The sequence below is a fragment of a genome, unplaced genomic scaffold, assembly GCF_019419815.1.
Source record: "Pyrus x bretschneideri cultivar Hongxiangsu unplaced genomic scaffold, Pyrus_bretschneideri_v1 Contig115, whole genome shotgun sequence".
Taxonomy (NCBI): Eukaryota; Viridiplantae; Streptophyta; class Magnoliopsida; order Rosales; family Rosaceae; genus Pyrus; species Pyrus x bretschneideri.
Window position 1 is genome coordinate 207843 of NW_025999408.1, and position 13433 is coordinate 221275.

Below are 13433 nucleotides of genomic sequence, written 5' to 3' on the forward strand. Positions count from 1 at the left end.
GTGGGGCTAGTTTCACAATGAATTAGCAATAATGTAGTTCAAATTCGCATTTAGAGATAATCAAACCTAAGCCTCTCACTTACAAATGAAGAAGAATACCACTAGACCATAATTAGGCCTGGCAAATGGATCGTGTTCGTGTCATTTTTGTGTAACACCTGTTATCTTAACGGGTCGTATCGTGCCACATCCATTATCTTCACGGTTAAAGTGACCTGACCCATTAAGAAAAATATATATTTTTTCTTAAATTTGCACATACCACACATTGCCACATAAATATTACTTCAAAACATTAAAACACATTTGTCGTTTAAGTACTATATCTACACTCGAAAATAACAGCATAATAAAAAAACATTCATACACTACTAGTCTATTACAAAATATTAAATGTGCAAGGATATGCAAAATGAAAATGTTTTTGTTTTTAAGGTTGTGAAGCCTTTCTCAAAAGTTTAAACCTTACCAATGGAACTCAAAACTTGCATATTTACAAAATTCTTAATTTTCATCGATCATCATGAGGAAATTGTTTTGGAACTTTGGCTTGATCTATTGCCTTCAAGAGTTATGTTGTCAGTAAGGTTTTCCCAAGGTTCTAAAAAAATCTAGGCGCTAGTCGGACGACGAGCTAGCACCTAGCGCCTAGGCAGGATCTAGGCAGATTTAAGTTAATTTCTTGTATATGTTGTAAATAAATGTATATTGACACATAAAAAATTATACTTATATGAAATCCATGAATAAGATAATAAAAGAATGATAAAATACAAAAAAAGTATCCAACAAGTCTAAAATTTAAAAACACATTAAGCACATATGTCATATAACTTAAGACATTTTGAATGATTATAACAAATTTTTAAAAAATAAAAGTAAAAATCTGAAGTAATGGGTTGGGTGGTTAATAATAAAACTACTAGAAAGCCATGCCAGTTATCCCTTAATGAAACCACGCCCATTGGTATCATCCCCGAAATCCTCTCTCTTTTATTTATGATTTTATTGGTGTCCTACTTGGAACTTTGGAGCCAAAACCGGTTAAAGCATGGGTCTTTTATTTATGATTTTATCTGGGTTGGTGACACTTTCAACTTTTGAGCACCAAAACCGGTCAGAGCATGCATCCTTCCCCATTTCATATCAATCGGTCCCATCTTTCTCACATATTTTCTCTCTCTCTCTGACACACAAACCCTAGGTTCCCGTGCACTTTCCACTCTCTCACATCACTCTCTCCCTTTCTCTCTAAACCTACACACTCAACCACCAATTCTTATCATCACTCACACATCACCATCGTTTTTGTTTTTGAAAACCGGTTCTCTTCTCTCTATCTCTCTCTCTCTCTCCTTTCGAACTCTTTGCCTTCTTTCTAAACCACCATAGCCAAAGAGAGCTCCAGGCACCATCACCACAAATTCCAATTAAATCGAGACCCCAAACCACCAAATACAAGACATGCGCAACATAGGGATCCCTATGGTACCTTTGCATGTTAAATTCTGTGATGGAAAGTAGGAGAATCCAAGCAGGGGTTCTCGGTGAGAGTTGCTCTAATGGAATCGAGCTACAACCTTTGAAAATTGAGCTTCTGGCGTGGAGCTTCGGTGAGGGACCCGTTGAACTTGGGGTCCCATGAGCTCGAATTAGTCCCGTTCAAAACTCAGGTAACTTAACCCATGCTTTGCATGTTAATTTCAAGTTTAAATTTAAGTTTGTGATTTTGGGTTTCTGTTTGGAATTTCTTCCCAGGAAACCATTTCACTCTGCTTGGACAGCTGCCTAGACCGCCCAGGCCGCCTCAAAGCGCCTAGGCGGGCGCCTAACAGCTCCCCGATTTTTCTTAACGATTCAGACTTAGTCGCATCGGCACACCTTCGCCCAGCGCCTAGGCGGCCACCTATGCCGATTTTTAGAACACTGGGTTTTCCACGTTAGAACTTTCTTCCGCATAACCTAAGTGTAAAAAAACCAAACATTAAAAACCATTCAAATTATGAGAAGTTTACCAAAATAATTATGAAAAGAAATAAAACAATAGTACTATACCATATAAAAATAAATTAGCTCCTTTTCCAAATAGCCAATCTCGCATGCACAACAAAGCTTGAACTGTTTCTAGTAACAATGAACAACGATACGGATCTAGTACTTTACCCCCAATACTAAATGCAAATTCTGATGCAATAGTTGAAATGGGAATTGTTAGCACACCTCATGCTAACTAAGAAAGTATCAAATAATAAAAACACTCCATTTGCCACCAAGAAAGAACATCTATGTCTACTTTTTTTTATCTATTCGTTTATCCTCTAAATACTTTTGCAATTCATTTTTTTTCAATCGAACTTGAACCATCGTAATTATTATCAAAATCCTACATCGTAAAAAATAAAAACGAAAACGTAATAAGAATCATGCATCATGTCAATTTCAAATATAATATCAACACTTTTTATAGTACTACTATTACAAATATATAAAGTAAATAAAAACAAACTTAGGTTACCTCAAAGAGAACATCTCCATATTCTGTTTGATGATTAGGCACTGAATTCATTAGAGTATTTGAATTATCAAGATGCGAAAGTTTTTTCAAGTACACACCAAAAAGAACACTCAATTTGTCATTAACTTTTGTAAATTCGATCAAATTCACACCATGAAGCTTTGTGTAAGCCCAATCCACAAAATGCAATTTATAACAAGGGTCTAAGATGATTGCAATTGCCAAAATCAAACTGTACTCTGACGAATACTTCTCAAACTCCGTGTACATGTAAGTTCCCATCTTATTCATGAAACTTTCAGAGTCATCCATGGCTGCCTTAATTTGAAGTTGGATTACGAACACCTTAGGGAAGAACAATTTGTAACGGGAGTAAGTTTGGACTGGAGAGATCAGAGTGAAAGAGAGAGAAGAGAAGGAAAGCCTCCAACCTAATGCACAATGGACAACTGAGATTAAATCTCAGCCGATCCAATGGTCACCAATTTTTAAATTAAATTTAATATATATATATATATATATATATAATTATTATAGTATTTTTTTAGGGGTATAAAATTATAAAATTAATATTTTGCTTATTATGTCGTGGTATCCACGTGTATACCCAAACCAACTCGTTATCTTAATAGGTGCTTATTGGGTTACCTAATAACGACCCTATTCATTATCGTGTCAACCCGAACACCTGTTAATTTCTTGTCATGTTGGGTTATCGGGTCATGTCAGGAATTGTCAGGCCTAACCGTAATACTAACTGGCAACTCCCAAAAGATATTATGCAATTGATTTTACAACAGCTCTCTATATCAGATTCCCTTCGATAATAAAATAGAGCATGTCAAATCCTAGGTGGATATATGACTGTGGATATATGACATCAAAAATCCTTCCAACCAAAATGTTATTTGCTGATTGGATTTCAAGCCTTCATGTTTAGGAGCCAACGTCAAATTTTTATTTTTTATTTTTTTTATTTTTTATAATTTTATAGTGGATCTTTTATTCCACTAACATTTTAACCAATAAAATTTTCTTTCAACAATTTTTTAAATAAATATAACCATTTAAAGCTCTACATTAATAAAAAAAAACTAATATTTGACAACTCGGTTGGAGAAACACAAAATTTGACATAAGATTTCAGATTGCCGCATTAGCCATTAATTGAATTTGACTCTAAGGGGGCTGTAGTCAATATAGGATAGGAGGATTTTAAAAGATTTTAAAAGATTTTAAAAGTAGTAGATTTGATAGGATTTGAAAACTCCTACAAACTCCATATGAATTTTTAAGGATTTCTATGGACTTGATTTATTATTTTGATTGATTTTTATAGGTTACTATCAAAACATACTGAGATTTTGCATCAAAAGAAGGTCAACTTGTTGTTTGAGTGATTTTTCTTTTGTTTTTTTTTTGTGATCAACATCTTTCCTCCAACTTTTCTTCCCCCATTATTCGTAGCCATTTTTTCCTCTTCAACCATCTTCTGCCGCTGTATATTTGGCATCGCCTTACTCCTCATTTTCGTGTTTTGTCAACCCACATCCAGTGGAGACCAACCAAATCTTAATTTATTGACGCATATAGATAATTGAAGAAGGAAACCACCAATGCCCATTCCTTGTTTATTATTTCTTAGAGAAAGACTATCATATATAGCCATTTTCTAACCAACACTTATTGAATTGCACCTAGCCAAATTAGTGCATACTTTACTTTTCTCCTTCGGAGACAACTTATACAAGGTGTGGATACATTGCATAATTGAGATACTGTAACGACCCAAAATTTATTCGGAAGCGAAACACAGTGATAGGCCAAAAATGCAATCATGGTTAATCTTTACTCTATTATTCATATTAAATCAACTTACTTGACAATTATTCAAACATTAAATTGGTTACTTTATGGCTGCATCTAACCTCCTTGTTAGACTGCATATGTACCCTTAAAGGGGATCAAACCATTCGTAGTTCACCGTTATACTTAAATCGTTTATCCTTTAAATATTCAAGTGGCGGACGTTACGATATTAGATTCAAAAAGCCAAATCACATCAAACGAATGTCAAATATGAAATCATAATATTGAATTTAGCTTAAAAAAAAAAAAGCAATAAGGGGAATAATTTTCATACATGGGTCACAGTGGCAGTTTTCGATGAATGGATACCCAATTTTCCGACTAACTCTAAAAAATGTCAAATTTCACATAATTGTAGTACACAACAAGGGGAATAATTTTCATACATGGGTCGAAGTCCAATTCGGCCGAGAAGTGGCCTGAAAACACCACAATTCGATGGAAAACCCAAAAAAGGGTGAGCTTCGATTCGACATCCGACGGACTTTGACGCCTCAACCAAGGCTTGGGCCTTGATCCTGGGTTCATATGAAGTTCCTTAGTGGTGGTGATCGACTACGAGGCTTCCAGAATTGGAGGATCACCGTCGCTACACTAGCTAGTGCGTCAGATTTGTTCATCGGGAAAAGAAAGCTGAAACGGCTTGGGTTTTTCGTGGAACTAGGAGAGAATAGATCGGGGATGAGTTTCCAGGTGGTGGCTGAAGGAAAATTTGTGAAAAACATGTTCATTTAAGCAACATCAATAGCATGCAATTAACATATTAAAGGCGGAATCATGCTTGTATGCACTTAAAACAAAACATTTACCCATGAAATTCAAAGCCTAGTAGATAGGTGAATCAAGACTCAACTCAAAACAAAGTGAGTTGAGAAATCAATACCTTTGTAGATTCCTCTTTGCATAAGCAAAGGCTAATCACCCAAAGAGAGGGCCTTCATTCCTTGCATCTTGGATCCATGGATTTGGATGGATGAAAAGGTTTCTCCAAGTTCCCAAAATTGAGAACCTCTAAGTCTCCACACCAAGGTATATTGAAGAAGAAATGAGTGACCTAGAGGAAGTAAGATTGCTAGATTTTCCCCTCTAGATTGGCCGAATTCTTTGAGAGCAAAGGGAGGTTTGTGTTCTCATCTTTACTCCCTAAAAAACCCTAAGGATGAAATGGCTATAAAGATGTCTTTATACCACCTCACAATGGAGTGGCAAACTTGCAATTAAGCCAAATTCACTACCCTCCTCTAAATGGCCGGCCTATGGGGATTAATTGGGCTATTTGGGCCTTTGTGAATCATTATTCATTAAGTTGTCATACAACTTAAGTCAATGGGCTTGACGTTCGAAGCCCATTGGGCCTTAAGGTCCAAAACTATCCCGAGGTCTTCAACAAACTTATTCGTTTGATTAATAATCATATTAATTAATCATTGCCATAAATAATTAAACCATTTAATTATTCTTACTCATCTCCGTTGAATCTTCAAACTCTACCTTACACGGTGTACGATCCATTAGGTTCCTTTTAGCGAGGCAGTGGGCGATTCAAACTCTTTCAAATCGATTGTGAATTGAAACTTACTTTCAATTCTCCCGTTAGTGATAATACACTTTTAGGGCTTCCACAAACCATGAGTGACACCTAGCAGCATGTCATGGTTACCCAAGCTAATCAGAAGAGGTGGAGAACCTATTCAGTTTAGGATTACAAATGCAATACGGTCTTTCTCTAATACAATACTCTTGACCACATTGTTTGGTTTGATAGTTTATTCATGTCTACTATCCAATGTGAATCTTTGTACTTATATGATTACCTTGAATGTGATCTGGAACGCATTCCAACATCTCATTCATACTCTGGCCAGAGATTCCAAATCATATCATAGAGTATTCTCCCTCAAACAGTTTGAAGGTTAGAGATCCCTTGTTGCGCATTCACTTGCCTCCATGGCTAAGTGGCTTAACCCCAACGATGCCGTGGACACCCTGATAGAGTGACGTTGACATAATCAAAGATTAAGGACCTAACCACAAGACAACTGTGATGCCTCAGGTCAAAAGACTAATTTGCATTATCCCAACCATGAGTTCTCATGTGACATGAATATGAGAACTCTTCGTTGATCGTGTTCAGTGAACTCATTCTCTATTGAGCACCTACGTACTTGTCTTGATGTCACACACACCAATGACTCGAGACTAGTCACTCTCCCTGAGAGAAGACATAGCACGTACTGATCTTAACGGACTGTCAATGCCCAATTGACAATCCTATGATCAGGAACGTTTTAGGATGTGTCAACGAAAGAATGGTCTCATGAATATAACTTCTTTAGATCGCATTCTTCCAATCACATATTCCTTGGACTTATCGTTTAAGCATATAACATTTATATGAGACGGCTCAAACAATAATGTTTGCCCTTTAAACTACATTAGTTTGAAATGTCCGTAAAGTATCATCATATGATTGGTTTTAGGGCACATTTCCAACAATCTCCCACTTGCACTAGAGCCAATCAGCTTAGTCATCATTGATGATACCTCTTCTGTAATTCATTTCATAAATGGCTGAGTAGTAGGCCTAAACAATGGATATCTATATGTTATCCATAGAAGCAACTTTGAGAATAACGACGTCACCATTATACATGATTCTCAATCATGTGGTTCAGTCTCTCATTTGAGTTCGGACCTTGATGAGACCTTGATTCCCTGGCTTTAGCTATCGCCCCATTAGTGTCATACACTTTCTGGTTGGAACCGAATGAAGAGTTCATGAATGAACTTTCCCATCCAAACAACAATGTTGTAAGCTTCTATATGGCAATATATTTTGCATACATGATGGAACACATTAAAGTCATTTACTTTTAACGTTTCCACCCAAATATCTCTTTAGTCATAATAAAGAGATATCTCATTATCATTTCATTCATAATGAAGGGATATTCTGTGATGGATTAGATTCATAATCTAATACATTTACGCTTCCATTACGTTACTCTAATTCTTCCTCATTCTTGAGAATCCATCCTTAATATTTCTTAAATACCTAAGGATTCACTTGACAGTTGCCATGGTTCTGATCCTTGGCTTGCACTGATATCATCTTGTACCGTTCTAGGTACGACTTATATCAATGTTTTCATACAATATGAAATACATAAATCACCTTTCTGCGTATGCATAAAGGATTCTATTTACGCATTATTTCTTTGGGAGTCAAAGGGTACATTCCCTTTGAGAAGAACAACTTCCTAGTCTCACTAGAATTGTCATTCTAATTGAAGTTTATCATCATATGAGAAACTTCCTAGCATCTCTTGTCTATTTTAGGGATTGATATAATCCAATTATATCTTGAAATCTATCATTATAGATTTCCATCCCATGTATATAGACTATGTCTCCCATATACATTCTATCATTATAGAATGTTTAAAGTCATAACTTTAACGATGAAGAATTCATTTCATTTTCAAAATTAATATATATCATGTATTGTTGAAAAGTCTAGTGGGTATTGAATGCCCACATAGAAACTGCAGAGATTGGGTGGATTTTCAATGCCCATAAAATCAATCTTGACTTGGGAAAAGATTATATTGTCAAAGATGTGTGCTTGGAGTTGCTCTATAAATAGAGCACTCCGTATGCTTTGAATAGAGAGCAGAAAAAGAAAGAGAGGAAGAGGAGAAAAGAGAATACATAGAGTTATCTTTGTACTCTTATTATTCCAAATTATAATGAAAGCATCACTGCTGCCCGAGGACGTACTCCAGTCACACTGACTGTAGAGGAACCTCGTAAATTTTGTGTCTTGTTTTATTTATTCCACTGTACACACATAGTCGATTTTACAACACGTTATTAGCACGAAAAGCTCTCATGTTAGTGGAAAGCACAACGCCATAAATCCGATGAAGCACTATCCACCTCTCACCTCCGTCATCTAAAATCTCACAGAATAAAAGGTATGCCCATTTTTCGTCTCTCCCACTGCGCCAGAAGCGCCCCACCGAATTCCGGTGAGAATTGAAATTTACGACCTGAAGTCGTCACGAGATGAGAAAACTCGTACTTGACAACTGGTTTCCAGAGATCCAGAAGAATCTCATCAAACTTGGAAACCCAGATCACGTTGTTTTCGACGGATCTTGAGAACTCCCATGAATACTTGGTTGTTTAAAATGGTGATGGCAAGAATGAATCCACACAGGCCTCCCTCTCTTGTGCCTCCGTCAACCCCACTGTCATCTATGTCTCTGTAAGGAGGTTCTTGCTTAACGATGACATGTTCCCTGGGTCATGCAAGAACAACGCCAGTCTTTAGTAGCCTTTTGGATTGAATTGAATTTGAGCAACCTCCATAACTACCCAGCTGGCCTTGTGTTTCGAGACTGGCAGAGACAGAGAAGGAAAGATAGAAAATGGGGATTGATAGAATGACAAGGCACATGTGAAGAAGAAAAAAAAAGATGTTGACTGCAACATAAGAAAAATATATATATATAAAATGATTTGAATAGTGCATGACACCATTTGGTCAAAATCATTTAAATGGTTTCTGTTGGTGCATGGCACCATGTTGCAGAAATCAGAAAAGTAACAATAGTAAACTTTGAATAAGTACTGACAAAAGAAAGAAAAATAATAAATAAAAAGAGATATGATACTTCTTGTTATTTATGTGAATTGGTGTTGGTTTAAAACCCTTTCACAAGTTCTATTTACTTTAAAGCAATTTATTTATCATGGACGGTTTTACCGCCTACTGCTTTAAGTTTTGATTTATGTGAATGGTGCTGAATTAAAGCCCTTGTCACAAGCTTTATTTACTTAAATTCAATTTATTCATTATGGCTGGAATTACCATATATTGCTTTAATTTATTGTACTTCTTTTTGTTACGATGAGTACATACTGGACCCGAAGTTCCTTGATCAGATCAGAACCTGCAGTTTCTTGATCCTCATCAAATAAAAATGATTGGACCTGAAGTTCCATCAAACAAAAAGATCGGGCATGAAGTCCCTTGATCCTCAAGATCAGAACATAAAGTTCTTTGATAAGTACCTTAAGTTTGAAGTGCCGCAGTGCCTCAACTTAATTGCAATAAAAGCCATAAGAGTCTTAGTCTACAGACTATTAAATAAGGATCAGAAGTTCCTTATGTCCATACTAAAAAATGGTTTAGCAGAAGCATTTATTAAGCGGATGAAATTAATTACCCGTGTTCTGCTGATGAAAATGAAATTGCCAAAGTTTCTACATGGGACATGTCATTTTACATGATGCATTATTGATTTGGTTGAGACCTATTGACAACCATCAATACTTCTCAGTACAACTCGTGTTTGGGAACCAACCAAACATTATATATTTATAAGTTTTTGGTTGTGTTATCTATGTGCCTGTTGTACTGCCACAACATACTGAAATGAAGCATCATTGCGGATTAGGCATTGATGTTGAACATCATCTATCATTCAATATTTAAAACCCTTGACTGGGAATATATTTACCGCGTGGTTTGCGGACTGTCATTTTGATAAGACAGTTTTCCCGCCGTTAGGGGGAGAAAATAACTTTGTTTCAGAAGAACGATGAGCAAATATCATTCCAGAAGAATGATGAGAAAAAAACCGTTCCAGAAGAATGAAGAGAATTTGTCGTATTTTGATTCATGAAGCAATCAATATACAAACAAAGTGAGAATAATTGAATGATGCAACGATATGCAAATCAAATGCCAGATGCATTTAATGATGCAACGAAAGTGATAAAATCACATATACTTGCTGCAAATGTACCTACAAGAATTAATATTCCTGTTGGACAAAATAATATGGCAGCAAATGATTTATCTGTTACACGCCTGAAGCGTGGCAGATCCTCAGACTCAAAAGGTTCAGTCCTTCGAAAGAAGAAGAATATGGCACTACTGAACTATTGCATAACTGTCACATGCCAGACGCATAACAGTTATTGCAAGGATACTTGTCCCGAAAAGGTCACTCCGCGGATATGGGAATATTGATGTCTCATGCATGAAGCATGACAGACGTATAAGTTCCAATGACTTAACTCCCGAAGTGGAGATTAAAATCCAAGCTCTATAACGCTCAAAAGGAGGTTATGATCCGTATTCTCTAAATTATAACTATCCTGGAAGAGATAGTGTAATGCCCTTGAAGAGGCAATGGATATCCCAAAAGAAATGAAAATTTTTTATGCATGCGCATGCACATGAGAATATGGGATCACAAATTGATGATAACCAATGGTAATTTTGGTTTTTACAAGTAGCTACTAAATTCATCAATGAGCTGTGGTGATATTGAGTCCCGTTCTTTTTCCATCAACGATATTATGGGCCAAAATGGAAATAGGCAATTCCATTACAATTTTGTAAGAACGTGGAAAAATAGACTTATATACTTGGATACAATACAAATAGCCAAAAGATGTTGAACCTAGAAGGTTACATATGGGCATTTGTAATACTGTGAAATACACTCACATGATATGACACAAGGTTGTAAAGGAGTTCATATGAATGGAGAATTATATACAAAGGGTTATGAGTCGCCCACATCATATCTCCATAAGTAAAATCCCTCAAATATACATGGAAGCAAATTGCTCTGTATAAATTCTAAAGGAAAATGTGTCATGAAATGTAGAAAATCCCTGAAGGATTCAAATTGCTTGAAGAAAGCCCCGGAAAGGTAAAGCATGAAATATGTACTCAATACCAATGTATGATATAAATTGCCTTAGTGAGTACTTTCATTATGGTATTGTTGCAACATACTAAAATCTCTTGCAAGAGTTGATGATATTAAATTGGGACTCCTGAAGAGTCAAGAAAGATTATAAAGTGTTGAGAGAAATATTGTCTCGAACTGCAGAATCGAACAAAATGCCAACACGAATCTTATCCATGATGTTTATGACATTAAAGAATCATATGGATTGAAGATTATGAGTTGAATACTCAAATGATTTAGACACTAAGAATACTCATTTATCTTCGCGAGGGTAAAGATAAATTGATATTTGGTCCAGAAGTACCACATCTTAGTGAAATATATGCTTTATTGTATTTAACACAATACACTGAATGAAATAAAGCTTATATATTAATATCTCCGAGAAATTACATACACATGAGTTAAAACAAACAAATAGAAAGGAACCTTCACAAAGGTTACTCATGTGAAGCCTCAGTACTCGGAAGTACCCAAGAAGGGGAAGACACCAGAAGTTGATTATTTGGAGTCTCAATACTTGGTGGAACTCTAGACAGCTAAGACAATGGATGTCTTTGGAATAAAGACTCGAACCCCCAATTGTCATTTTGAGTCCGACCTTCAAATTCCAGTAGCTGATCGAGCTTTCTTTTCATGCTCGTAGAGTAATTATTTGAAAGCATGTGTAACACTCTATTCTCATGCTTGAGCCCTCTAATCTCTTGTTTAAGACTTGCCACCTCAGCCATTAATGATTCAACTTGGTGAGTTCGAGCAAGTAGGCGCTGTCCCATATTGGATACAGAGCCCGCACATTGAACACTGAGAGCCAACGAGTCTTGAACGGCCGCCTCATCAGACCGGTTTGAAAGGATTCTGTTGTCCTTTGGAGTGAGAAGATTCCTGGCTACCACTGTAGCAGTTATGTTATTTTTCATCACAGAGTCCTCAACCGTAAGAGGACCATTAGAAGTTGAGAAGGACGGGCGCCATATGTTATCCTGACGCTGCTCGTCTGTATCAATCCTGAGACTCAAATCTAAACAAATGTTAGATGGGCAAGCCATTTTCAGAAATGATGAAGGAAGTCAGATAAAATCTCAGAAGTGCAAGAAAGGGAAATTTCTGCTGGCAACAATTTTCTGAGTGTTTCTCAACAAAATTGATCTCTCTATAATAGGAGGGGCAACAGGACCACTTATTCAAAAATCGAAGAGACACCGATTTTCGAATCTCAAAAGCTGGATTTCCCTGCATGACGTCTGTCAACATTTCTCAGACGCAATCTCAGCTCTTGGATATCACGTGCAACTTTGTCAAAGATTTCTGATAAAGTTGAAAACGCGTGAATCTTACTGTTCTAATTACACCACAGTTGCTGACAAGAGTAAAGGCACATCTTTACTACCTGCTATTGGAAAATCAATATATATGTCAACCTTTGTCCTCCACGGCAAGGCAGAACTGAAAAATATCTAACTCTTCCTCATCTCCGAGAATGCATCTTTCACAAAGTATCTCGAAATACTCAGTTTTCTTCCTCTCTGAGAATACCTCTACAAACAAGTCACACCAGAGCAAGAGTATCTCATATCATCAGGGACGAGAGCAAGAGTATCTCATATCATGCAATCTCCCTGTCCTTTCCTTTGTCCTTGTTCTTACCTGCCAAGACAAGGATAAAGAAAGCAATATGTCGGAACCTCCACTCAAACTTGCGCTGCCACCAAGAAGTGATGGTTCATTCAAATGCAAGGTTTGCATTCCACTCCTGTATCAGAGGACAAATACTACAAGAGAAGATGCCAAACCTGGATAAGGAAAATACCACTTCTGCAAGGAGAGCAAGTAAGGCAAGTGAAAATGATACATTGAAGCATGTGGAGACAACCACAACAAACACATGTCAGTTCATCCCCGACAAAGTCTAAGATCACTTGTCACATGAAGCTCCTCATGATCCAATTTCATTCAAGATCAAGTGTAGACGGCCTTTGAAGAAATCACAAGTCCGATTCAAGATCAAGTGTCCACCATCATTGAATCAAATTCAGCTCCAGATAAAATAGGTAAATTCAGACCTTTGGAGGAAGTCTAGCAGAAAGGCCCTCCAACCCAGTTCAAGAACAAGTTTGTGGAAAGTTAACAACAAGTGAAACACTTCATTCGGCAACTATCACCGCTAAAAGACTAAAGCAGCAGGATCAATGATCAGCTTAAATAATTTGAAATCAGGGGGAGATACTCATCAAGGGGGAGCATCCAAAAATAGATCAAGATCTTAACGAGGC